At 42.1% G+C, this 13,891-nt stretch overlaps 1 protein-coding gene across 3 annotated transcripts in view; it reads left to right on the top strand.

Annotated features, from left to right (window-relative positions):
• meis1b (Meis homeobox 1 b) overlaps positions 1 to 13,891 on the top strand; it is an 84,594-nt gene that overhangs the window by 39,862 nt on the left and 30,841 nt on the right. Inside the window, exon 9 of one of the 3 annotated variants that reach the window (XR_006379820.1) lies at positions 5,023 to 5,114. The exons of the other annotated variants lie outside the window; for them this stretch is intronic. The gene's annotated coding sequence lies outside the window, so the exon portion shown is untranslated. The remainder of the gene's footprint in view (positions 1 to 5,022; positions 5,115 to 13,891) is intronic. 3 annotated transcript variants of the gene reach the window in all.

Genomic DNA, 13,891 nt, shown 5'->3' with positions numbered 1-13,891 from the left:
ACTGCAGATACATAGATGAACCTTATTAAGAACAAATCTGTCATTATTTAACAGATGCCTGGGATGCTGCAAAGGCCTGTGGTTTGGCTTTATTTTTACTCAATTATAGCAGGGAATACCAATGCAGTTAGCACCAGCTGACAGCGTCACAAATTGTTTGGGGGGAAATAGTGTGGGAAAAAATTTATTTTGACACTGGAATATACCAATGTGACCAAACGGAGCCAACAGTAAATACAATGCTGTCTTATTTAACACTTTTCTATCAAGTCAAACACAATCAATTCACCAGACACAGTTAGCATTGCTAGACATTATGCCACCATCTCTTAATACTTACCAAAGGAAAGAAGGAAACGAATAAATAAAAACTTGTTCTCCTGTTAGTTAAATAACAAGTATACTGTGGTTTATAGGGCCTCCTTATAAGATCGAAGCAAACTTAAGTGTCATTGAATACAGAATTTGCACCAGTGGCTCAATTAAGGCTCCATTGTGCCCTGTTTCAGCTTACTGACTCAGAGTGGGGATTTTCTCCTTAGTTCATCACTGAAGTTAGTTTGGTAATCTGCACCTGAGAAAATGATAAGTATGTTATTGCCCATGTTCAACCTTCTAAAGTTTTATAGCATGTTCTGTGCTAACATATGTAACAATAACAATAATGTTACATTTCAATAACAATAATGTTACATTTTATTGATCTCTCAAATTGTCTGGTTTATAATCATCATCGAGGATGATAATAACACTATTCAAATCAAAAGTTTTAAAGGTGGATAATATAGCCTCTTTAACAACCTAGATGTTAAAAAATAATTTAGAAATGACCAAAGTGACTGAAAGGTTTTGCTGTGTTTAGTTAGTGAAATTGGCTTTGAATAGCATTAAAACATATTCCAGAAACTTGAAAAGTGCCTGACATGTTTCAAACTACAACAAATTTCACACCTCTGAATCACTGCTCACATCTCTGATTTTTTTGCTGAACATCAGGCTATTTTGATGTCAAAATGTTTACATTTTAAACAGACATAAAAACAAGACATTAACAGGACTTTAAAGGTCCAGTGTGTAACATTTAGGAGGAGCTATTGGCAGAAATGGAATATAATATTTATAAGTATGTTTTAATTAGTGTATAATTACCTGAAAATAAGAATCGTTGTGTTTTCATTACCTTAAAATAAGCCATTTTTATCTACAGAGGTAGCGGGTCCCCTTCCATGGAGGTTGCCATGTTGCACCGCCATGTTTCTACAGTAGCCCAGAATGGACAAATCAAACACTGGCTCTAGATAAGAGTTTTGCGGCCACCGTAGTTTCTCCTTCATGTTTGGAAGGGGAGGGTGATACTAGCGGTATTCAAATGGTTGCAAACTTAGATTTTACCGCTAAATAAAAAAAGAAGAAGCTGGAAATAGTGACATCTTTACTGTTTTTTATTGTTGCACTGAGACAATTTCCTGATTACAATTTGAATATAGTGCCATGTTAAAGAAATATCTTACAAAACTAACTTCAGCCAGCCTTGCGTCACACACATTCTGCCTATGTCAGGAGTTTGTGGAGAACACGATACAGTTTGGCTGAGTGGGTGTTGGTTTGAATTGCACAAGTCAACAGGGAGGATGGTGGGGAAAGTAATTTTGTTGTTGGATTATGGGTATTGCATTGGCTCCACTTTTTATTTATTTATTTGTAGCCTGTTGTTGATGTTGATGGTATGCATTGTACAGTGTCGTTTTCTGTTTCCAACAGTGTCAATGGCAAATCGGAGGAACTTCTTTCATTGCCCACTGTAGTGTGGAATTTATGCAGAGATAAATTGTGTATCTGTACACCGAATATATACACACACATTTCACAAGGCTTCTTATACTTTTTGTTTTCCTTTGTGTTCTCCCTTTTCCATCTGACCCTCCCCACCTCCTTCACAAACCACCAGCTCTCCATCACCCTGCATACACACACACACACACACACCATCACACATACACACTAACCTCTTCTCTAACTCCCTGACCTCAACCCATACACCCCCTGAAACCTTTTGGCTACAGAGGAAAGGTGTTCGAAACATACACACATCCTGTCTGTGGAAATACAGTTCAGCAAGCACTCGCCTAGTGAAGCACACACAGCAACACACCTACTGTGTCATATTACACCATGAGTTGGGCTTATGGGAGGCTTCTGCACTGTTAGATCTCAAACAGTGGGAAGGGTATAAGTGAGTGTCAAGGGAGCACGGAAGAAGAGGGGAGAAGGTGGAGGTGAAGAGGGGGATAAGGAGGATCCATCACCCTTTTCCTTCTCCCAGGCAAAAGAGGAACTAAAACATGCACACATACAGGCACACAATGGCACATAGGGTATATTGCTTTATGGCACAAAACAGGAAGAAGCTGCTGTTCTTGCAGTGCAAACAGAGCTAAAGCATTCAGAACTGTGAAGTAAACTGAAAAGTTGATGGAAAAATCACTTCCAATATGTTTATCCTCTTCAGTAAACCCAAATAGAAATGAAACCCAGGCGGAGAGGAGCAACATCTTCTTTGTTTATGGGAAATGTGGTCTTAATTTTGAGAAACACTGGCATTAACAATACCGCTGGTGTCAGATAAATGCTCGCAGTGGTCTTATTTGTTTACGCTAATCATTCTTCAGTGTCACCATTAATTTAATCACAATATGTCCGTGTTTATAAATGCTACACATAGCACCTCTAATGGAAAAACATTTACAGTATCTCTTACACTGACAGTATGTCTCTCATAAACATGGAGAGCTGATCCAGGCTCATCCACAGCATCATCAGCTGGTCTGCCTTTGTTTCACAGAGAGATGGGGGACGTGAGTCTGGCCTCTTAGAGATAGACACAATGCCAATTAGGCATACGCAAATGCATGCATCCACACACGTATACATACACATATTCACGGCTGTGGCCCTACACAAACCTGAATAAGGGAGTCAGGATCTGTTATTTATAGTATAACAAATATGCAGGAATTTGACAATGGAGAGACAATGGGACTGAATAGAACAGAATAGAGTGGAACAGAATAGGGTAGATGTTTGGATACCCACCTTGGTATATTTTCTGTTATTCGCCCTCACACTTGGACCCTCAGGGGAGTTCCTATTGTACCGAAGCAGAAGGGGAAGGTGGGTGGCAAACTGAGGCTGTGAGTGCACCGGCAGGGTAGGTGGTAGGTGGCATTCATATGGCTGTTTTCTTAGGGTTGTTTTGAAGACATTTCTGCTTCTCTGCTCACTTTTCCATCAAGGATGCTTATTTCCATATTCTTGTTCTAGCAAGTAAAGGGAAAGATTTTAAAGCAGAGAGTGCCATGTTCATTATAAGCATGGACACAAACTGTAGAAAAAGTTGTAATTCCCTAAATTGTGGTATTATTAGTGCCAGTGTCAAAGCCACAGTGCTTTGGGTGTAATGGATATTCTCCTGTGCAGGATATAAAATCAGGAAGTAACAGGTAAAGAAATGGGAATATGGGAAGAAAATATGCTTCTATCTGTTGTGTGATGGGTAGAGTGACATAGAGCAGTGATAATGAATTTGCGATGATGACGACAGTTGCAGCTCGCTGAGTTCTCTTCAACACGCCCAATGAGCTCATATGTTGTCGAATGCGCTTGTGGGACACGTTCATCGGAAGAATTTGTCTGCCCTGACTTGGAGCGACTACAAAACATTAGCTCATTTTGATGTTTGTTTTCCATTGCCATCCTTAATCAAACCTATGTTGTGACTACTAGCAGTCATTTGGTTTTACTGACTAACTGAATGGGACATTTGATAAGAGAAATCTGCAAAAATGCTTTTGTCCAATTGACAAACTCACCTTTATATCTGCTTAACATCAATGTGTTTAAACTATGTTTAACTAAATTAACTTGTAGAATCAATTCTAAACTGATCGCATAACTGGCTGAGCTACCTCATTGCTTTGTTACAACCAAAGAGACAAGCCTTGAGATGAAAAAATAGTAACCAATCTGTGTTTCCTTTATCCCTCCTATTGTGCACTTGGAATCCACCTACCACCCACCCAACCACGCACCCCCGTCCCCTGCGCCCCTCCGTCCTCACAAATGGTATTTTCTTGTTTAATTTAACAAGAAATGAGTAGTAAATGAAAGCTCAGGCCTCAAATCCCCAACGCGCCCTGTGCTCTGCTCTCCACTCCCCTATGAAAAGGCAATTTGTGAAATTATGTGATAGAGTAATTAGATGGAATTCACCCCCGCCTCCCCACTACACACACCACCCGTATCCCCCTTTAGATTGTTGCCTTGCTAAACTGAAGTAGGTGTGTGTGTGTGTGTGTGTGTGTGTGTGTGTGTGTGTGTGTGTGTGTGGAAAGAAAGGGCAGGGGGGTTTGGCATTCAGACGGTTAGCATCGGTATATTAGCCTGGCAGACTGGGACACACACTCTCATACGCATTATCACTAACACTCTCTCATTCTGGCTCTCCTCCCTTCCTATTTGTACACAGACTCAGTGTAACGAGGGGCAGCCGTGATCGCAGCTCATAAAAGAAGCCAACCCGCAAACCCTCAATGAGCTGCTTTCCCCCCCCTCCTCCTTTCTCCCCTTAAAATGTGTAAAATGCACAGAGAGAGAGTATAAAAAAATCCAACTGGAAGGCATAATCCCCCGTTAATACAATTAGAGTCTAATTTAACCGCTCGTGTACGCAGATGTAGCCGAGCTGGGGGAGCGTTGTTACCCCCCTTGGAAATGTTTTTTTTTTCTCAACACAGCAGCGTACAGCAGGGTTTTGAGCAGAAACAGGTGTGAAAAGCAATATAATTCATTTCTGCGCTGGCAGAGGAGGCCAGGAGCCTCACTGTTGTTGGCCCTGGGTGGTGGAGGAATCCAGACTGGGTGTGCAGGACGGGAGGGGTATGAGAGGAGGTGATGGATGGATGGATGGATAGGTGAATTAATCATTAAAGGCAAGATATTTTCCTTTGTATTTTAATGTCTTAGGTTGGGATTGAACAGAACAGAGAACAACTGGGCAGAAGACACTCAACTTTATTGTCAAGCCGGTTCGGAAAATTGCTTTCACTTGGAGGATGGTCTGTGATGAACAATATTACATGTTTTCTGGTTAAGTCAAGTGTTCTTTTGATGGCTGTGTGACTCACTATTGTGTTTTATCTGTTCCTGAGAGACAGTATATAATCAACATGAAAATTCAGCAGATTGTTACAGCAGTGTGGTGTAAACTGAAGATTTATCAGTTTCTGAACTTCTCAGCTAAGACAACCCAAACCAGATATGTAAAGCCTGTTCTCCACAACAGAAGGGAGGGAAAAAAAACTTTTGAGGTCAGAGTTCGCCATTTCCTCAGATGCCATTAGTCTTGGCTGTTTATTGCTGGAGCCTGGACATGTCAGCACCCTGGTCACCCGCGGCAACCCTGACCTGCCACGGCAACCCCAGGCCTGGAAAGGTGTTATCCTACTGGTCCAAACAATTTTGCACACGCAAAATTGTCCCTAGTCTTCATTCTTAAAACAGTTCATGTTTTTTTTAAGTTTATTCTTGGCCATTTTCCCCTTTATTATGCAGTTATGGTGATAGGAAGAAAATGGGGGAGAGAAAGGTGGATTACATACAGTATGACAAAGATACAATGCCTGAATTGATTCCAGAACACAGAGACGTTACATGTATTCTTTTCATGTTTATGACAACGGTTGTCCTGTGATTGTTGTTAGGCCTGTTTGTCTTAGTTATCCACTGCACAAATTAAGTTTCTCATGAAAAATTATTTCAGTTGACCATGCAAGCCGCCAGGACGCCTTGTTAATAACTTTGAAGAGACATCAGGAAGCGAGCTTAATAGGAAAACATCTGCAGACTTTCCTATGTGTTTTCATTCATTTATTCATAAACGACAACAAAGGCACGGTGTCCATCCTGATACTGTAAGTAATATAGTGGCCTATGTGGCCTGGTGTCTACAATTAGATCTTAATTCAATCTAAGTGGCAGTCAGAATCTTAGGCGCCACTGCATTAGGATTTCAAAGAGGTCCAGACGACAGACAGACAGACAGATCTGCCAAAGGCCTGGCGTGACACTGTGATGAGACAGAGCGGCAGAGGAAAACAAGAGAACAAGTTAGTCTTATTCTCAGCATTTTTATTCGGTTTCAGATAGTTTATCTCTGGGAATGGATTTGGCTCTGGGCTATGTGTTTGTGAGTGTGTGTGCATCTGTCTTTGAGGGATAGTCTTTGTGTAAATGTGTATGGGATTGCTTTTGCATGTGCGTGGCTAAGAGTGTGTGTCGTGCGTGTGTGTTTGTATGAGGGCATTTGGAAGCAAAGAGTTGTCCGTACCAATTGCAGGAGTGCTTGGTGTCAAAGAGGAGGCAGCTGAGTCAACCTGCCAACCCCCACAACACACACACATGCACACACACTCAATACTGTGCCCCAACCCCCACATTACCCCATACCTTGTAATGAAAACATCATCAATTATCCCTCTTGACAGGCCCCAGGGACCAAAGGCAGACAGCTCTCTTTGGGGGTTTCTCTTTGTGGACTGACCCTCACAGATACAGACTCGCTACTCACGCACTTAGTCTCTGCAACCATTTCATGAGGGCATGTATGTTTTTTTTTGTGTGTGTATTAAAAGCTGATAGGCAGATGACCCGTCTTTTCTAGGAGGGTAGATAGTGGTCCATGGGGGTGGATAGTAGATAGTAAGACTGGCCCATGTGGTGGAGGTGTAAGGGGCAGGAGGTGTGTCTGTATGTGTAAAGGTGTATATGTGTGTGTGTTATGTGGGGTTCTGGGGGAGTTGTTGGTGGAGGGGGGTAATGGTACGGCTGGGGCAGAGGGAAGCCATCAGTCCTGACACAGACTCCTGAAAGGCCATCTGTTTCATGATTGATTGATGAGTAGATGAATAGATGGATATAGGGATACAGTAGATGGGTAGAAAGACTGACACATGGCAGATGTTGGAAGTTCAGAAGGTTTTCAGAAATATCGGGGTGACATTGACATTTTATTGTCATATATGTTCTACAATTCTACCTTGGCTATTGCTGTTTAGAAAAACAACCCTCTTGCGATTTATTTTCTTCATTTGAAATCAGTATCCCAGAGGTCCCCCTACCTTGATGCAGATGTAGTTTATGTACCCCACTTTAGACCTGCCAGCCCACCTTAATGCATTTCATTCAAGTTTGGGTTTCTGAGGAGAGTTTAGGTGTTCAATGACTATTTCAGAGAAGTTTCCCTCCTGCCAAGAAGCTGAGTTTGGCAAAAACACTGCATATTTTACACTTTTTAAAGTAACTTTTGTATAAATATCAAATTCTAATATATTGAGTATTGGAACTTTTCCATCCAAAGCTCAGTCTATAAGGAAGTCATATTGGTTGCATCTTGGTTACATGCTACACGGAAATAATTCTTGTAACTTGTTTGACATTTCAGTTCGTTGGGTTTTATCATGAGGTCAATTCAGAGCGTTCCCTTGCTTGGAGGTAACGTAACGTGAACATTTTATACAAAAGAGGAAAACAGTCCACCCAGATACCTTACGGCATGTGTGTACTTAGTTGGTGATTTTCTTTTCTTTTCAAATGTATTGTCATGAGGATATTTCCACTAATCTCATAGTCAAAGCAGGCTGAACAATTAGTTGCAAATATTTATATACATACCTTGTATAAGGCCAGGTCAGGTCTTTTACAAAATCCCTCTACATTTCTCTCAACCCTTTATTTCAGCTTTTTCTCCCCTTTCTCCTCTCTGCTTCTTGTATCGTTTTACCCCTCTTTTTAAAAGCCCTCAAGGGCAGTTAACTTTTAATTCATGTCACCTCTGAACTTTTACAAAATGTCTGCCATAGATCTAGACCAAAAGCAAGCATGTGCGTGTGTGTGTGTGTGTGCTGATCTGGCCTTAGTCAAGGGGCGGGTTGGTGTGTTTCCTTGAGAACGTGAGAACTTTACAGACCCTCAAGGTCGGTCAGTAGCACTGGAGAGGATCACCAGTCGCAAGAGATCTAACATGACTCCGAAGAATACAAACATGTGAACGTGTGTGTGCTATAGTTTGAACATGAAGTGTTCTTTTTAGTTACTGTTTTTACAACTTATATTTTTACAAATTGTTCTTAGACATTACTAGCCCAGTGAGAACATGTTGTATACATGATCTTATTTTGTTTATTTAATGCGGTTTAATGTTTTAAAAAATAACATGTTTAAATGATTAAACATCAAGGTGAGAGAATATTTAATCCCACTCTTAATTTCTCAATTAACTTGTCACCATCATTACCATCTTCCTCTTCTTTTCGCTTTGCCATTCTTCTTCTGTCCTTCTCCCCTCCCCCCAACCCTCATACAATTTCATAGTTGGGAAAGTATGAAACAGTTCAGTGTGTGGTTTCATTGTTGTACGTCTGAGTGATTGATAGCATCATGGTGAAGCTGTGTTTCACACTAGTTCTATTTTTCATTATCAGCTGTATGTGATAAGTGTGTGCGTGAATGTGTGTGTCTTCAGAGTGGACAAAGGTCCAATAACGTGGAAGTGTGAAATCATCCTTGGTTTGGTACCCACTAATCATTTTAAGATGATTTGCAAATCCGAATGAGAGGCCCACTCTCAGCTCTCAGACACACACAAACATACTCAGATGCAAACATACATACACGCACGCAGACACACACACACACACACACACACACACACACACTTTTTTGCATAGGCACACAGCAGTGACGTTAGTGCCTGGGTGGGGTGTGGAGTTCCCCACCATCACTGTGGTATTTATTGGAGAGTGAGTGGCAAGTTGACGTGTGGAAGAGTCAGGGAAAAATATTGTCATAAGTCTGTGGTTAGGTTGATGGAATGATTCTATTCAAACTTTTAGGGATGAGCAATGCGTTTTAGTCTCTTAATCTCACTGTAAGTAAATACATTGACTTCCTTTTTTGTTTAAAACTCCTTAAATAAAACTTTGACAGTAACCTTTCAAGAAACAGAGTTTAGCATAGCTTCTGTGTGTAGCATGATTTTGTTCAGCCAGTGATATATTAAATCTGCTAAGTGTGAAATCACATTAGCACTAGCTGTTACCCATTATCCATTAGGCTGTGTTTGGTGATCCAGAGGATTGTGGGATCTTTTCTGGCTGGAGTCAGCAGCTCAATACCTTTTACTTACAGAAACTGCAGCAGCCTGCCCTAGATACATTTGGTGTGTGGGTATGTGTGTGTGTGTGTGTGTGTGTATGATTGCATATGCAGTTGTGCTATTATTTGTATGTGTCAGCTTCATGTCTCTTTTGTAAGTGCTGTGTATGAGTGTGTGGATGTCTTTGTGTCTCATTCCATGCGTGTGCTCGATGGATCCTGTGGCTTTGCCGTCGTGGTAATCAGTTTGTGCGTTGGCTGAACTAATTTATCAATTCAGTTCCTCCCACTTGTATTCTCTCCCATGCGTGAACCCTCTCTCTTTCCCCTACACTCTGTCTCAGTCTCCCTCTCAGACAAAAAACTTCTTTCTGACAAACCATAAGGCTTTCCTATCTTTTATGCATGTCTTCTGCCTCTCCGACTTCTATCTCCCGCTCCTCTTTTCTTCCATGACTCCCTCTCACTCGTTTTTTCTATAATGCACAGCTGTGTTGCCTTACATGTTAATGGCCTTGAACCATGATATCATAGCAATATTGGTGCACTTGCGCTGCTTCAAAGGCATTGGGGAGAGAGCTATGATTTATAAATGAGATATCTTGTGATATCTATCCGTAACTCATAATTTTACACCTACTTGTCACGTAATGTTATAATTGAAGTTTTCTGCATAAAACACTGAGGCTCATGGTACACTAGAGGCAGGTGGCATGGAAGGTATGGCCGTGGGCTGGTAGTGTGTTTACACTTGGCCAGCTGACCCAAGGTGCCCCTGTGGAGAGGGGTGGTCAGGTGTGCGTTTTTGTGCATGGCAATGTAAGTGCATCTGTGACACACACACACACACACACACACACACACACACACACACACGAGTATGCATGTGGACATGTGTGTGTGTTTGTCTGTGGTGTGTATATTAGTGTGTCAGGATGTGTGTGTGTCCAGTGAAGTGAGAGAAATGATAGCTAGTGAACCAGGTGGTGAATGCAGACAGGCAATAACTCATGGTGGAAGAGTCGGAGAGAGCTGAGGGCTTGGAGAGGAGATATGGTGGAAAACCCACGCCAACGCACACATACTTTCAATTTCTTATTTTTCACTATCCTGTCTTCCTTTTACTTCTCCTCCTCTTTCAAACATGTTTGCATTCCTCTTATCCTCATGCCTGTCCTTTTCTTAATTCCTCCTGTCTTCCAGGACATTCTCTCTACTATATATATTTCACATTGCATTTTTGTCAGCTTTCTTCCCTTTTCTCTCCTTCCACTCTCTCTGAAGCGCGCTGTTGCAGTGTTAGCAGTTGTGGGGGGAAGTGAACAGGGCTGAGGGTGCTGCTCACTTGTTTGTTACGACAGATTAAGTCATTGATTTGTAAAAGCGGTGCACTGATGGAGAAGGCCCTCCGCTTCTGAAGAAGAGGAAGGAGAGAGAAAGCAGAAAAGGGATGCATTTGGCTGAGGAGAAAGCGGCGAGGATAGTAAAATCGAAGGGAAAGATGAGAGGTAATGGTAAAGAGAGGAGTTAAGTGGAGGTGGAAGAAAAGAGGGGAGAAAAGGACGCAGCATGAGATAGTTAAGCAAAATGCTAAATATAGAACAGAGGGATGGAGGGGGCGGAGACAGGTGAGAAAGATATGTAGATAGAGGAATGAGAGGAAGGAGGGAGGGGTGAAGCTGTACTTTGAATGACAGAGATGTCAGAGAAAGACAGAGGAGGTAGAGTGAGAAAGCTTCATCTTTCAAAAGCATTGGCTGCGTACTTCTATCCTCATACTTGCCGCTCCAAAGAGCATAAGGGAGCAATTGTGAAATACCCTTACCTAGTTTCAGCATTCCCCCAACCCAGGTTCTTTTCACCCCCCTAGGGGCCAACGGTGAGTTTCTAATTAAAACGTTGGGGGCAAAAGGGTAATTATGATAATAACATAATAATATCGCCAGGGTTATTAGAATGTTCTGTGGTCCCCAAATTGCTTCCTCAGAGAGATCAGATTTCAGTGGCATTACGTAAAGTCAAATTTCCTTGAAAGTCAGGTGAAATGAAATGGATTCCCCCATGGTCGAGGTGCAATCTGAGAGTCTGATTCCCTCTTGTATGACAGTCTATAAAAAGCCCTTTACCATAATGACATATCCAATCCCCCTCTTCGCTTACTTCTAAGCTCAATTTAGTCAGAAGAGTTTATGTGGTTAGGAAGTGTACTCGTTTGTTTAATAGTTTTTGTTTTGTTGCTTCTCTCTCATAATACTGTTTTGTTTCTTTGCAGCCCTGTGTAACAAGCTCCATATTGTAGCTGTGTGTAACAAGAGAACATTTGTTTTTAAACTTAGAGATCACTGCTAGAATGCTAGCTCCAAGCTACAGTGCTTGGAGCTAGCATGCTGGTGCTCGGAGGGGTATCCCGCTGTTTGCTCTCAGCTTTCTGTGGTACCTGACTGGGAGGAGGCTTTGTGGATCCCTCCTACTCCCCATTTACACACCCCTCCATCCCAGGCAGCCCTGAGGCAGCCCACCTCCAGCTGTGGCTGCCGTTCACTGTGCCGCTTGGTGCAAGTACCGATTGCTTTGGAGTACCTCCCCTCGCTCAAATAGGCAGTAATTAGGGGCTTAAAGAGGTTTAGTGGTCCAGCAAACTACATAATCACCCCCTGAATTAGCCCCAGCTCATCAGCCTCAGTCCAACGAGCAGCGCTTACCACTAGTACGAGCTAGCATGCTGCACCCCCTTCCCTTTATTGCACAGAGGGAAGCACAGCAGCAGGTGTTGTGCAACATCCGGCCCCCTTAATAAATTTAGCCTCCCCTGAGCTGGAATAGGGAGGACTAACGAAGCACACCCTCGCTCTTAGTGAACGCATTCAGAGAGGACAGACACCACACATACAGCACACAATATAAGATGCTTTCCTTCAGAATCAACAGACCTCACCCTTTACATTCTATGTTAAACACAACAATACAGCACTTTGTTAAGACCTGAGACTTGGTCATGTGCATACATGCCATAAGCTTCAGTATACACATAGGCTAGAGACCCACCCAACTGTAAAGCACACGGATCATTCTTCATATCCTGAAGCACAGCAGGACCAGCTACAGCAGTTGCTGCCACCCTGCATTATTTTATGTGCCCTTAGAGTTTTAGAAAAGCGATGAATGATGCTAATCATCAATTATCATAGTGGAGAAGCTGGTAATGCTGTACATTGTCTAATCCACTTTGTACTAGAGCTTTAATGACATACTTTTCACCCTTTGCCTCACCAGCTAACTAGATTTATCTCATTCCCATAGGCAAAAGCACTGTGAGAATTCCCTAAATCAACAAAAGATGTTTTTGGAGAGGGGAAATGCTCATTAATGAATGAAAAGCCCAAGAACATCTGTTTTTTTCTCCGTTTTCTTTATCTCCAGAAGAGATGGAGAGATTTGATGACAAAAACAGTTTGAAAGGGGGTTTCTTTGCCATATCTGGTGCATATATTGAGGTTTCCCCCCTAAAAAAGCGGTGAATTATTCATACTACAAGCTTTGAGTTGGTTTACTGTAGTTTCTGCTTTTTTGCGCTTTACAGCACTGAGATGGGGGACGTTTATTTTGCGCAGACCTTACAGAGGGCGCTCAACTCTTATCCTTTAGTTGGTTCACTTTGAGTCTCTTAAAAGATCTGTTTTTGCTCTGTTTTGTTATTTTTCATTGGAGCAGCCCGAATCAGAGGAAATTAGGTTAGGGGTGCTTTGTTTTTTTCTGTTGTTGTTTTGTTCGCTCTCACTCTTTTCTTTTTTTCTTTAATCCCCTCTTTCTCCCAGAGCCAGCTTTGTTGCTGGGTCCCTGCTCCCTAATGAAGTCAAAGGGATGTCAGTCGATGCCACCTACACAGAAAGGAATTTGAAATGGCATAGCTTTCACAGCACAGCGTGAGCACGCACACTGAGGATGAAACTTCCACTGAATGAGCAAGACATTTTTGAAATTGGAAGCTTGTTGTATGAGATACAGCAGGCTTACAGTTTGGAGCACTTGTTTTAAAGTCTGCTTGTGCTCAGGGTTCTGGGCATTTGTTGTTAGCATAACAATGTGCTTGCCTCCCCAAATATTTAAGGTAATCTCATACACGTCTGGCAGCAGCAAGGCTACACTTCCAGTAAACTGTGTGTGTGTATGTGTGTGTAAAAGACAGTTTGGTATGATACTCTGATGCCCTTCTAGCCAAAAAGGCCCCCGGATTAGCCGTCAGGCATTCCTGATGGGCAGCTCGGTTTCCATGGAGATTTGACCTGGGAACAGTGAGGGGAACCGACCTGGCCTAGTCAAGGCTTTTCACTTTTCACTCAACTGGCACATACAAGTCAATAACCATGCATAATGTTGCTGTAACCTGCTTGGTGTTTCAGGTCATTGGGGTTTGTGTCAGGACTGTTAAAGTGACAGTTCACCCCAAAATCAAAAATACATATTTTTACCTGCTATTTATCCATCTAGATGTAGGAACTATTTTCTTTCTACATAACCCCAACCGTATCACCACGCAGAAGGAAGCTTACATCTACGACTGTACAAGATGCTTAGCAACAATAATATTCTAAGTAATAGTTTGATACTGCTAGCTCACCTAGCACCACTAAGCTAGCCAACGTTACAGCTCAGCCGAGGAGGACCCCATTAATGTTTACAT

Source organism: Siniperca chuatsi, linkage group LG11 (assembly GCF_020085105.1).
Source record: "Siniperca chuatsi isolate FFG_IHB_CAS linkage group LG11, ASM2008510v1, whole genome shotgun sequence".
NCBI classification, from domain to species: Eukaryota; Metazoa; Chordata; class Actinopteri; order Centrarchiformes; family Sinipercidae; genus Siniperca; species Siniperca chuatsi.
This window is presented reverse-complemented; position numbering and strand designations above follow the sequence as displayed.